The 11,750-nt window shown below is 39.8% G+C and overlaps 1 long non-coding RNA gene across 1 annotated transcript in view; it reads right to left on the bottom strand.

The window, feature by feature from the left end:
* LOC117795162 overlaps window positions 1-11,750 on the bottom strand; it is a 50,718-nt gene that overhangs the window by 1,641 nt on the left and 37,327 nt on the right. Inside the window, exon 3 of the long non-coding RNA XR_004619004.1 lies at window positions 8,658-8,764. This is a non-coding gene — a long non-coding RNA (uncharacterized LOC117795162). The remainder of the gene's footprint in view (window positions 1-8,657; window positions 8,765-11,750) is intronic.

The following is an 11,750-nucleotide window of genomic DNA, read 5'->3' as shown; positions in this document are numbered from 1 at the left end:
TCTTTTTTTTTTTTTTTAAAGATTTTTTATTTATTTATTCGACAGAGATAGAGACAGCCAGCGAGAGAGGGAACACAAGCAGGGGAAGTGGGAGAGGAAGAAGCAGGCTCATAGTAGAGGAGCCTGATGTGGGGCTCGATCCCATAACGCTGGGATCACGCCCTGAGCCTAAGGCAGATGCTTAAACNCTCATAGCAGAGGAGCCTGATGTGGGGCTCGATCCCATAACGCCGAGATCACGCCCTGAGCCGAAGGCAGAGGCTTAACNTGGGAGAGGAAGAAGCAGGCTCATAGTAGAGGAGCCTGATGTGGGGCTCGATCCCATAACGCTGGGATCACGCCCTGAGCCTAAGGCAGATGCTTAAACGCTGTGCCACCCAGGCGCCCCTAGGTATGTCTCTTGAAAGTAGTTCATTGCTGTTGTTTATTTCTTTATCCACATAGTAGCTTTCTTGATTAGCCGAGTTTAATCAGTTTCCATTTATTGTGATTAATGAACGTAGCTGGGCTTAATTCTACCACTTTATGTCATTTTTTACTTACCAAGCTTTTACCTATTTAAAAAAATAATTTCTTGCTCTATTTTGGATGTATACATTTTTATTATCCTTTCCTCAACCTCCACCCCAGCAGTTTGAAAATTTTAGGTTCCATTTTTTAATAATTTTTTTCACATTTTTAACATACACATTAAGCTCTCTACCAAAAGTCTGTAACGCTTCAGTTGTTTTGTTCTCCTTGTGAACAAGACAAGGAATTTATCAGGCTTTCATTACCCACAGAATCCTTTCTTCAATCTGCCATTTTATTGTTTTACAAGTTTTTCAAGGCACAAAATTAATTGTTGCTGTTTTGGCAATTATCATCAGCAACCAATACTTACATGGATTTACCAATACGTTGTGTTAATTTATTTGCCATGTACGTTCCTTATATCCCACTCCTTCCTTCTGGGTTCAGTTTTCTTCTTGCTGAGAGTTATCCCTTCAAGAACTACTGCAGTCAGAACAACACTGGTTTGCATTATTTTCACTTATCCCTTGGAATCGATTTCCCTACTGTCTGCTGGCGTCAATTCACCCATAAGAAGCCTGCTTTCAGTCTAATTACTGCTTTTTTGTAGGTGATCTGTCTTCTCTCCTGGTAGCATTTAGGATTTTCTCTTTATCCCTGCTGTTCAGAATTTTCACTATGGTATGCTTAGATGTGGATTTATTTTTGTTTTCCTGTCTCAGCAATTGATGTAAACATTCACTCTGAGGATTGGTGGCTTTCTTCACCCCCAGCTTGGAAAATTATTAGCCATTCTCAGCTGTTGTTTCTTCCAATGGTGCCCTTGCCCCTTGCCTCCTCTTTGCCTCTTCCTCAGTTCTCTGCTTTTGGAATTACATGAGATAAACACTGGAGTTTCTCCCATTCTTTCATGTTTTCCAGCCCTTTATCTTTTAATACTTGTTACCTTTTTATTTTGACAAGATTTCAAATTTCTGTGGGCAAGTTAAGTACAAGTAACTTCCTTTTCACCAAATAATTTGAGAATATTTTGCTGACCTCATTTTCTGTTACCCCTGAACACTTTAGTGTGTATTTCCTACATATAAGGGTGTCTCCTATATAACTGCAATGCAATTGTCAAAATAAGGAAATTAACACTGGTATATTACTACCTTATAATCCCCAAACACCATTACACTTTCTGTGGCTGTGCCAATAGTGTCCTTTATAGGAAATGATTCCAGGTCAGAAACGTGTTACGTTTAGCTGTCATGTCCCTTCAGTTTCCTTCATTCCCCAGCTGCTCCTCAGTCTTCCCTTGACGTTAAAGATCTTGATTCTTCTGAAGATTTAGAGACCAGTTATCTTGTACAATGTCCTTCAGTTCAGGTATGTCTGACGTTTCCTCGTGATTAGGCTTAGATTATGTATTTTTGGTAGGAGTATCACAGAAATGATGCTGTATGTCTTATGTTGATATGTCTTATTGGTGGTGGTACCTTTGATCACATAGCTAGGATGGTGTCTGCCAAGTTTCTCCGCTTTAAAATTAATATCTTCCCCTTTGTAATTAATAAGTATCTTTTGGGGAGATACCCTGACTAGGCAAATATCCTGTTTCTCATCATACGTATTTTTGAAAAGATTTGTTTGTCTGTTTGTTTATTTTTAGAGAGAGAGAACGGGAGAATCAGTGGGTGGGGAGAGGGAGAGGGATAGAGAATCTCCATCAGACTCCCTGCTCAGTGCAGAGCTGGACTCAGGGCTTGATCTCATGACCCTGAGATCAGGACCTGAGCTGAAACCAAGAGTCAGATGCTCAACCAAGTGTGCCACCCAAGCATCCCTCATCATACTTATGCTCACTAATTTTAACATCCATCAATAACAGCAATTAATACACTAGTGTTTGCTTACTGGAGATATTCTTATTTTCCCTCATTCCTTCTGCATTTATTAGAGTTCTACTGTAAGGAAGAGCTGGACATTCTCCTCTGCTTATTTATTTTTATTTTTGCTTTTTAAATACGAAAAAAGTTATTGTGGTAAAATATATACAACATAAAATTTACCATTTTAACTCTATGTAAGTGTACACTTCCACAGCAGTAAGGACACTCACACTGTTATGCAGCCGTCACCACCACCCAGCTCCAGAAATTCTTTCATCTTCCCTGGCTGAAACTCTGAATCTGTTAAATACTAGTGCCCTGTTCCAGCCTCCACCATTCTACTTTCTGTCCCTGTGAATTCAACTCCTCCAAAAGTGTCGTAAAAGAGGACTGTTGCAATGTTTGTCTTCTTGTAACTAGTTTATTCCCCGTTTCATTCTGCTTGATTATTTGTTTAGGGTAATATGTTAGGGTATTTGTTGCATATTCTGTGGACTATAATCCATTACTATAATTATTACTGTTCTTTTGTTACTCAGACGGTCCCAGCTCTGGTTGTTAGGTGCGCCTTTGGGTTGGCTTCCGTGTCCGTTTAACAGGTCCATTGCTTTTCTGAGCACTTCTTTACGTTCTGACACACAAAATGTTCCAGGCTCATCTTGAATTTTCCCTTTCCCACCTGGAGAACTGACCACTTCTCCAAGGAGCCCAGGTCCTTTTCTTTGGAGAACGTTATTTAGAAACCAGCATCTGGGTACTGTGTGTCTGTGCCCAAACGACCAAGTGTCATTTTTTTCTAGGCTCTCTCAGTGGACAAAACAAGGAAGTGTTATGTAGGTAGCCGAACACACATGTGTTCAAATGTGTGTGTGTGTGTGTATGTGCGTGTGTGTGTGTGTGTATATATATATAATTTATTCCTGTATGTATCCATCTGTATGTATTTTAAGATCCATGAGTTTATACTGATACCTCTGATTCCAATTTAACACCACAGGGTTTATTCTAGCCTTTCTCTTTTCCTGAGTTGTAGCTTCTTTCTCTGACAGCAGGGAACCTAATTCTCAGTATCCAGAAAATACATATTACCGTGAAACTTTACCATGGTTCTAAGAATCCAAGTTATATAAAAAGGCATATTCAGAGAAATGTCACTCCCCTCATCCTTACTACCTGTTCCCGTGCCCCCCTTTTTCCTCCCTATTCCACCAACAGCCAGAGAGTAACCAAGCTCACTGGTCACTGCTTTATCCCTTCCTGGATCCCTTTTACACAAATGAGCAGATAGATATTTTCTTCCATTTCCTTCCATTCTTTCATACATGAAAGGTAACATACTGTGGATACTCCCTTTGGAGTTGGGTTTTTTTTTTTCATTTAACAATATGTCCTGAAAATCCCTCCATATCAATTTATTGAGATCTTCCTTTTCCTTGTTTGCTGCTGCATGGAATGCAGTACTCCACTGTGTGGATGAACCAGTTTCTTCAATTACTCTCCTGTGTATGGGCATTTAGATTGTCTCTCATATTTTGCAATTACATTATTGCAATGAGTAATCTTGTCAGTCTGTATTTTTGTATTATTGGAGACATATCTTTAGGCTAGAATCCTAGAAGTGGAATTGCTGAGTCAAAAGGTATGTGCGTATGTACTTTTGTTAGATATGGCCAAATTCCCTTCCAGAAGGGTCCATGCGTTTACCTTCTCATGAACAATGTGTGTGAGTGCTTGTTTCCCTATGGCCTTGCCAAGAGAATATGTTGTCATGCTTTAAATTTTTCACCAATCTAATAAATGAGAAATGGCATCTCAGTGTTGAAGTTTGCATTTCTCTAAGTATGAGTCAATTTGATCACTTTTTATTTCTTTACAGGCCACTTTAGATTGTGTGTGCATGTGTGTGTGTTGTGTGTATGTGTGTTCATGTCATTTTTCCATTTTAAGCCATTGACTTTGGATTTTTAAGAGTTCTTTATGTATTAGGGATATTAGCTGCTTGTGACATGTAGTATGTGTTGCAAATATTTTCTTCCAGCTTATCAAAGCTGACTTTGTTTGTAGTGTTATTTCCTTTGCCATCCAAAAATTTTTATATTTATGTAGTCAAATTTATTAATCTTTTTTTTTTCAATTGTCTCTGGGATTCGAACCATGATTAAAAGCCTTTCTCTAACCTGTAGACTAAGTAGGAATTTGCAAGCTTCCTCTAGCATGTTTTAATGTCTGGTGAGAGCTAGTTCCCCTCCCACCACGATCTCATGGTTCTTCTTTTTCCGTATTTTCCTCACTATTCTTGCATGTTTTTTTTTCCATATGAACTTTAGTTTCAACTTGTCCAGTACCACAGAAAATCTTGTTGGGATTTTCATTGGTATTGAATTAAACTTAAAAATAAACTTAGGAAGAGCCAACATATTTATGATCTTGAATCATCCCATTGAAAGATGGAGGAAACTTTCCATTTGTTCAAGTCTACCTTTTATCTTTCAGGAATGTCTAGAATATTTTATTTTATTTATTTTAATTACTATATCATTATTGCTATATTTTATTACTCACTGGATCTTTCTATTGGTGTCAACTTTCTAGGTTATTTCTATTTCTTTGTCATCTATGCTCCCATATGCCATTTACACATCTGTAGTTAATACCGTTTTGTATCCCTGTCCCTTAGCTCTTAATGGTCAACTTTGTAAAAAGGCTACCTGGAAAAGAGTCTTCTTAATGGGGACCCTGGCCTGGGTTGGGGAATCCTGGGCAGGGTCTATAATCTACAACCGGGGGTGGAGTTAAAGTGGTCTTAAGTGGGAGATCTTAAGTGGCCAGTTGTCATAGGAATGAGGGCTCGTTTGTAGATTGGCTAATAAGCTTTGGCTGGTGGCAACTTTAGATCTGGGGAAAATGGAGGAATAAGACTCGATACAGGGCTGGGGTGTGTAATAATATAACAGAATGAGCATGGCCTCTGGAGTCAGACAACATGGGTTTGAAGCCCATGCTGCCATTTTCTTTTTTTTTTTAATAATAATTTTTTATTATGTTACGTTAGTCACCATACAGTACATTCCTAGTTTTTTATGTAATGTTCCATGATTCATTACTTGCATATAACACCCAGTGCACCATGCAATACGTGCCCTCCTTAACACCCATCACTGGCCTATCCCAATCCCCCACCCCCCTCCCCTCTGAAGCCCTCAGTTTGTCTCCCAGAGTCCATGCTGCCATTTTCTGACAAGTTGAGCCTTAGTTTCTTGTGTGTGATAGATGTTAATAGTACCTATTTCACAGTCTCTGTGAGGATTAGATATGATGTACATAAACCACGTAGTGTCTGTTAGATAGATAGAAGCATAGGTATAGATACAGATATATGGATGTAGGTCTACGTAGAGATATAGATGCAGCTATAGGTGAATCATCTCATCGCATAACATAGACCAGACTAGACTAGACTATGAGACAACAGAATAGGAGCCTGTGACCTATAACCTGAATTCTGCACTTCCCTCATGATCCCGGAAACGTGATGCACATTTTAGGCTTTGGGAGTACAGAGGACAGCTGGTCATTACCCTTCAGGTTTGGGGCTACATCTAGGGTCTGTGGTTTCTTTTCTTTTTTTTTATTTTATAATAATTTTTTGTTATGTTAGTCACCATACAGTACGTCCCTAGTTTTTGATGTAAAGTTCCATGATTCATTACTTGAGTATAATACCCAGTGCACCATGTAATACGTGTGCTCCTTAATACCCATCATCAGCCTATCCTATTCCCCCACGCCCCTCCCCTCTGAAGCCCTCAGTTTGTTTCCCAGAGTCCATAGTCTTTCATGGTTCACTCCCCCTTCTGTTTACCCCCCCTTTCTTCTTCCCTTTCTTCTCCTACTGATCTTCCTACTTCTATGTTCCATAAATGAGTGGAACCATATGATAATTGTTCTTCTCTGCTTGACTTATTTCTCTTAGCATTATCTCCTCCAGTCTCGTCCATGTTGCAGCAAATGTTGAGAAATCATTCTTTTTGATGGCTGAGTAATATTCCATTGTATATATGGACCATAGCTTCTTAATCCAGTCATCTGTTGAAGGGCATCTCGGCTCTCCACGATTTAGCTATTGTGGACAATGCTGCTATGAACATTGGGGTGCATATGGCCCTTCTCTTCACTACGTCTGTATCTTTGGGGTAAATACCCAGTAGTCCAATTGCTGGATCATAGGGTAGCTCGATTTTTAACTTTTTAAGGGACCTCCACCCTGTTTTCCAAAGTGGATGTACCAACTTGCATTCCCACCAACAATGTAAGAGGGATCCCCTTTCTCCACATCCTCTCCAACATTTGTTGTTTCCTGCCTTGTCAATCGGCCATAGCAATTTTTTCATGACACATCTCCAAAGGCAAGAGAAACAAAAGAAAAAATGAACTTGTGGGACTTCATCAAGATAAAAAGCTTCTGCACAGCCAAGGAAACAGTCAAAAAAACTAGGAGGCAGCCCATGGAATGGGAGAAAATATTTGCAAATGACACTACAGATAAAAGACTGGTATCCAAGGGCCTGTGGTTTCTAATGTTGGACAGAAAATTATAGTCTTAATAAGGGTTTTGGTACCCCCATGGTACCAAAGTTCATGGAAGATGAAGCCTTTGAATTTGGGGAGTCTTATTCACAGGCATATTCTTCCCTGAGAATCCTTCCTCCCTGTGGCCTGAGCTTTTGATTGAATCTTTGCAGTTTGAGCTGTAGGAAACTGTTGTGGCTTTGGCTGGCAAACAAGGCATGCTGGGGAGGCAGGACTGAAAGAAGTAATGCTTTGATTTATATTCTATTGGCTAAGGATTTTGTCACTTACAAAGGTACATAATGAGAGTAGAGAGAGCTATGTGGCTGGGTAGTGGGTCATCTTCAATATCTGTATGAGTATCTCAAGTGGCAATACATGATGAAAGTTGCAGCCAAGGGAGAGGCTCCAGGACTACACCCCGTTCTCTGCTGGGGGTAGCATGTAAGCATAGAGAGGTGAGGGTCTAGCTTAGCAAATCTAGTAGAGTTAAAAGTGTGATGGGAAAGGTCTGGAAATCCTAGGGATTCCCCTTCAAAGTCAGAAATAAAAGGACTGTCATTTAGTAAATAAATGTAAATCCTGCTGACAGTGAGAAAGGAAGAAGGAAGGACAAAGGGAGGAAGAACTGGGATCTGAGGGACAAAACTAATCAATAAAGTGAAACAATAGGAAGGTCAAAGAGTCAAAATCAGGTGTTATTTTACTTAATTCAAGACATTTGGCCAGTTTATCATTGGAGAAAGACAACACGGTGAATAAATCAAATGCATGGAGAACCTCAATTGTCCTGTTAACTCCTTCTCCTCTAGCCCAAAATTTTGGGTAGATCATATGAGAAGTTAAAATTTGCTGATTTGTGTCTCATCTTCTATTTCCTGGGCCCGGCATGTGAAGAGGCCAGTGAACCTTAAAATAACCAAATGGCAGAAAACCAAGGGAATAGGGACAAGCTTAAGTGCCTGGCCTAGATAATTAGTCTTTGAATAATCAAGAAAGGGGTGCATTATAATCCTAATACTGGCACGGTAATTAGACTTAGAAGCTTTGAACTGTGATGTTAGAATTTCTGTGTGTGGATAAGTTTGGGGATGCTTAGTTTGTAATTTAGCAACAAAGTAATTAATTCTACCTTTTTCTAAACATATGAACAACTTGATCCATATTTCTGGGAACTCTAGGACGAAATGAAAACTTAGAAACACTGATGCGGTGACCACAGGTGCCCTGCTGTTTTACTCAGGAAGTCCTCCACCCTTAGTATTTTGAATGCGTACAACATCTTTCCCAGAGCAGCTTTCAGACTCAAGATGTTTTGAGACACAGCTGACTCTCAATTATAAGAGTAAAAGCAATTATCTAGAGTCTCACCATGCATTTAAGATTATGGTTTTATGTTTATTTATTAAAAATAACAGAAACCAGAGACACCTTGGTGGCTCAGTTGTTAACCGTCTGCCTTCGGCTCAGGGCATGATGGGATCGAGCCCCGCATCAGGCTCCCTGCTCTGCTGGGAGCCTGCTTCTTCCTCTCTCACTCCCCCTGCTTGTGTTCCCTCTTTCACTGGCTCTCTCTCTCTCTGTCAAATAAATGAATAAAGTCTTTAAAAAAAAAAAGAAAACTAACACAAACCAGACAAACAACTTATTTAAAATGCAGTGTGTGTTGAAACTGATTTAAAGCAATAACCACAGACATACCCCTTGTGATTCTCCAAAATATCCTCCTTTTTTCCTCTGCAGTTTGAATCCAAATATTCAGCTTCGATTTTGATGTCTTTTCTAAGTGTTGCATCTTTCTGGGCTCTCTGCATATTAGAGGTGAAGAGAGAGAGAGAGAACTAGGAATCCCAAAATATGACATTTTGAAACTCAAGTTTAAGAGTTATTTTGGTCGACAATTAAGATTTCTGTTTTGTGTGAGCTGAAGTTACAATGCAATTGTTTATGAAAACACCCACAACACAGAATCTGTACTTTTCTAAAACAGCATTCCTATCTTACGAAGCAGAGAATGCGTTTGTGATTCTGTAGCTCCTACAGATTTTAGAGAATCCAGAGAAGGTAATACTCACCTCCAACACCCTTAAAATAAAAAACCCAATTGAAATATGATTTGAATAAGGCAAGTATCCTGTAATTAATTGAAACTGTTTAAGAATAATCATCTTTAGAGGTTGGGCAGGGGACAATATTTACAAGGTTAGATGTCATGCTATATTTTAGCACAGATCATAAAATTAGAAAGACCAAAAATGGAACACAAGAACTGAAACTCCTGCCAGTCGGGCCATCAGCTCCACCCTGTCTCAGAAGGTGGGTCTCTCTTTCTGAAAGGCAGGAATTCCTAAAGCCTTGGTGATTTTCCAACAACTCCAAGCTCTTTTCAAAGTGAAGTTTAACATTTATTCTCATTCTCCTCCAGCCCTTAAACTCCGTGAACTTAGCAGACATGTTGATTTCTGTGTACTCTTCTCAACTAGATGATAAGCTTCTTGAAAAAAGGGGACATTTATTCAACTTTAAAAAAAAGATTTTATTTATTTATTTATTTATTTATTTATTTATGTAGAGAGAAAGTGAGAGTAGAGGGAGGGAAAGGGAGAGAAAATCTCAAGCAGACTCTGGGCTGAGTGCAGAGCCTGATGTCAGGCTCTAGCTCACGACTCTGAGATCACGACCTGAGCCGAAATCAAGAATCAGACACTTAACAGACTGAGCCACCCAGGCGCCCCCATATGTTCGACTTTTAAAAAGATCTCACATAGCATCTAGTAGCATACCTTGGTACTTTAGAAACTCAACAGAGAGATACTTTTTCACTGACTTCATTGCTAATATTTTCAATAATGTCCTGTGCTTGAAGATCTTCGTTTTCTTTAAATATCTGATCTTAAGAGGTTTGCTCCATTCTGTGATTTCATTGCATTTAGGAACTCAATTCCCAGATAAATGCATTCTGTGAACTAAGAGATGCCCGTGTAAATATTCCCCTCCCCCCACTAACAGACACAGAGGAAAAAGGAAATGTAACGTTGGGAATGATGGAGAAGGGAGCAAGGCTGTGTATTTGTACTGATTAAAGAGGTCCATGAAGAAGTAGACATTGCTGACTACAAAAGTAGCCAGCAGCATAAGTCCATTTCTTGTGGCAGAGCACACACGGAAGAGGGAGAGGGCTTTGTATCTCTGTAGCAAAATTTAAAAACTCCTTCCATAGCTAGTTTCCTTGGAGTATCTTACTCTGAGGAAACAGAAATTTCATACACCCAAACGTGTTTCTCTCTCAAGCCCTGCCATAGTACCACTGAGTTCCCTCTTGCACTCTGATTATGAGGTTTGGTGAGAGCTGGCAGTTCCACGAGCAGAATTAATCTCCTAAATCCAATGTGTACCTTTTGGTGTGGGATAAGGCAGGGAGGACAGAGTTGCAATATAGTAAATGGCTTCTCTAAGCTGCCTTAGTTGGAAACCGGATGTTAGCTCCTTCATCCTGACAATGAGCCTGATTTTTATTCCCCTCCATTAAAGAGCGTTTTAGGGCACAGCTCTTGTGTCTTGCAGGATAAACCAAGTCCCTGAGGGCAAAGGCAACAGAAACGATGGCAGATATCTCTCAAAAACTCAGTTTCCCTTCTACTTTCTGCCATCAGGAAAAAAAAATCTTCTGAATATCCACTGTTAATAGGAGCCCCAGAGTTCAGCTTCATTCAGAAACTTTTCATCTTCCTATTGCCACCATGACCTGGTGATCAATATCAGCTGCTGGTTCTGGGCATTAATGGAGTTGTCAGTTAGTAAAATCAGTGACCAGCACTGTCCAGGTTAAGCCTTAAAATGAATAAGGTTAATAAAAATGCACCATATATATATATATATGATTTATGGACATAATAATATACTTTAAGTATGTGCAGGCTGTTTCTGTAACACTTTATCTGCTGCTCCGTTGTGGTTCTTATTACTTTGTGCCCTGTGTTGTAGATAATGTCCATATCTCATTTCATATACTAGACAGTAAGCCGCTTGAGGTCAGTGTTCATATCTCATCCTTGATGTAACCCCCAATTGCTAGCCTGCTGTCTTGTATTTAGTCAGTTTGCAGTTTACTTACTAAATGCAGGAGCAAAATGGTGTGTGTTACTGATATTTAAGTCTCGTTGCTGTGTACAAAACACTGTATGTGATTTCACTGAGTCTAGTGGACAAGTGGAGTCTGGTGGAGATGTATGAACAGGCGGGCAGGTTCTGTTTTCTACTTCTTGGTGCACAGCCATGAAGCCACACAGCATCTCAGGAGCAGATGTGCCTCCATATTGATTGACAGGGCTGAAGAATGGTGATTTGCTTTCTCTTTTGCTTTCCACGCTGTTCTTGATGATACCCCACATTTTCTGGCTCTGATAGCCTAACAGGGGCCACACCCTAATTCCAGGTGTCATTTTTGGGTTCTTACTGGTAGTTCATGCTTTGACAAGGAGGGTTTGGATTGTTCTTTTCCAAATACCCTTGCATCACATCTGTCAATCTCTTGCCTACAAATGGTCCTCTGGCCCTTGGCATTAAACTATCCAGAAGCACATAAGGCTGTCTGCATCAGAGAGTTATTGCTTACTTCTTCTTCCAGATCATTTATAAGTGTTGACTCATGTCAGTCTTTCCATTATGGGCTTCCCTCTAATACTTACTCATCCTGAGAAGCCGCCTTGGTTTGTTCTTATTAAAGTTCTCCTTAGAGGTCAGGTTTGAGAGATGGGAAGTGCAGGAGAAGAAGTACCTTGCACCCCATGTCAC

The sequence above is a fragment of the Ailuropoda melanoleuca genome, chromosome 12, assembly GCF_002007445.2.
Source record: "Ailuropoda melanoleuca isolate Jingjing chromosome 12, ASM200744v2, whole genome shotgun sequence".
Lineage (NCBI taxonomy): Eukaryota > Metazoa > Chordata > Mammalia > Carnivora > Ursidae > Ailuropoda > Ailuropoda melanoleuca.
This window is presented reverse-complemented; position numbering and strand designations above follow the sequence as displayed.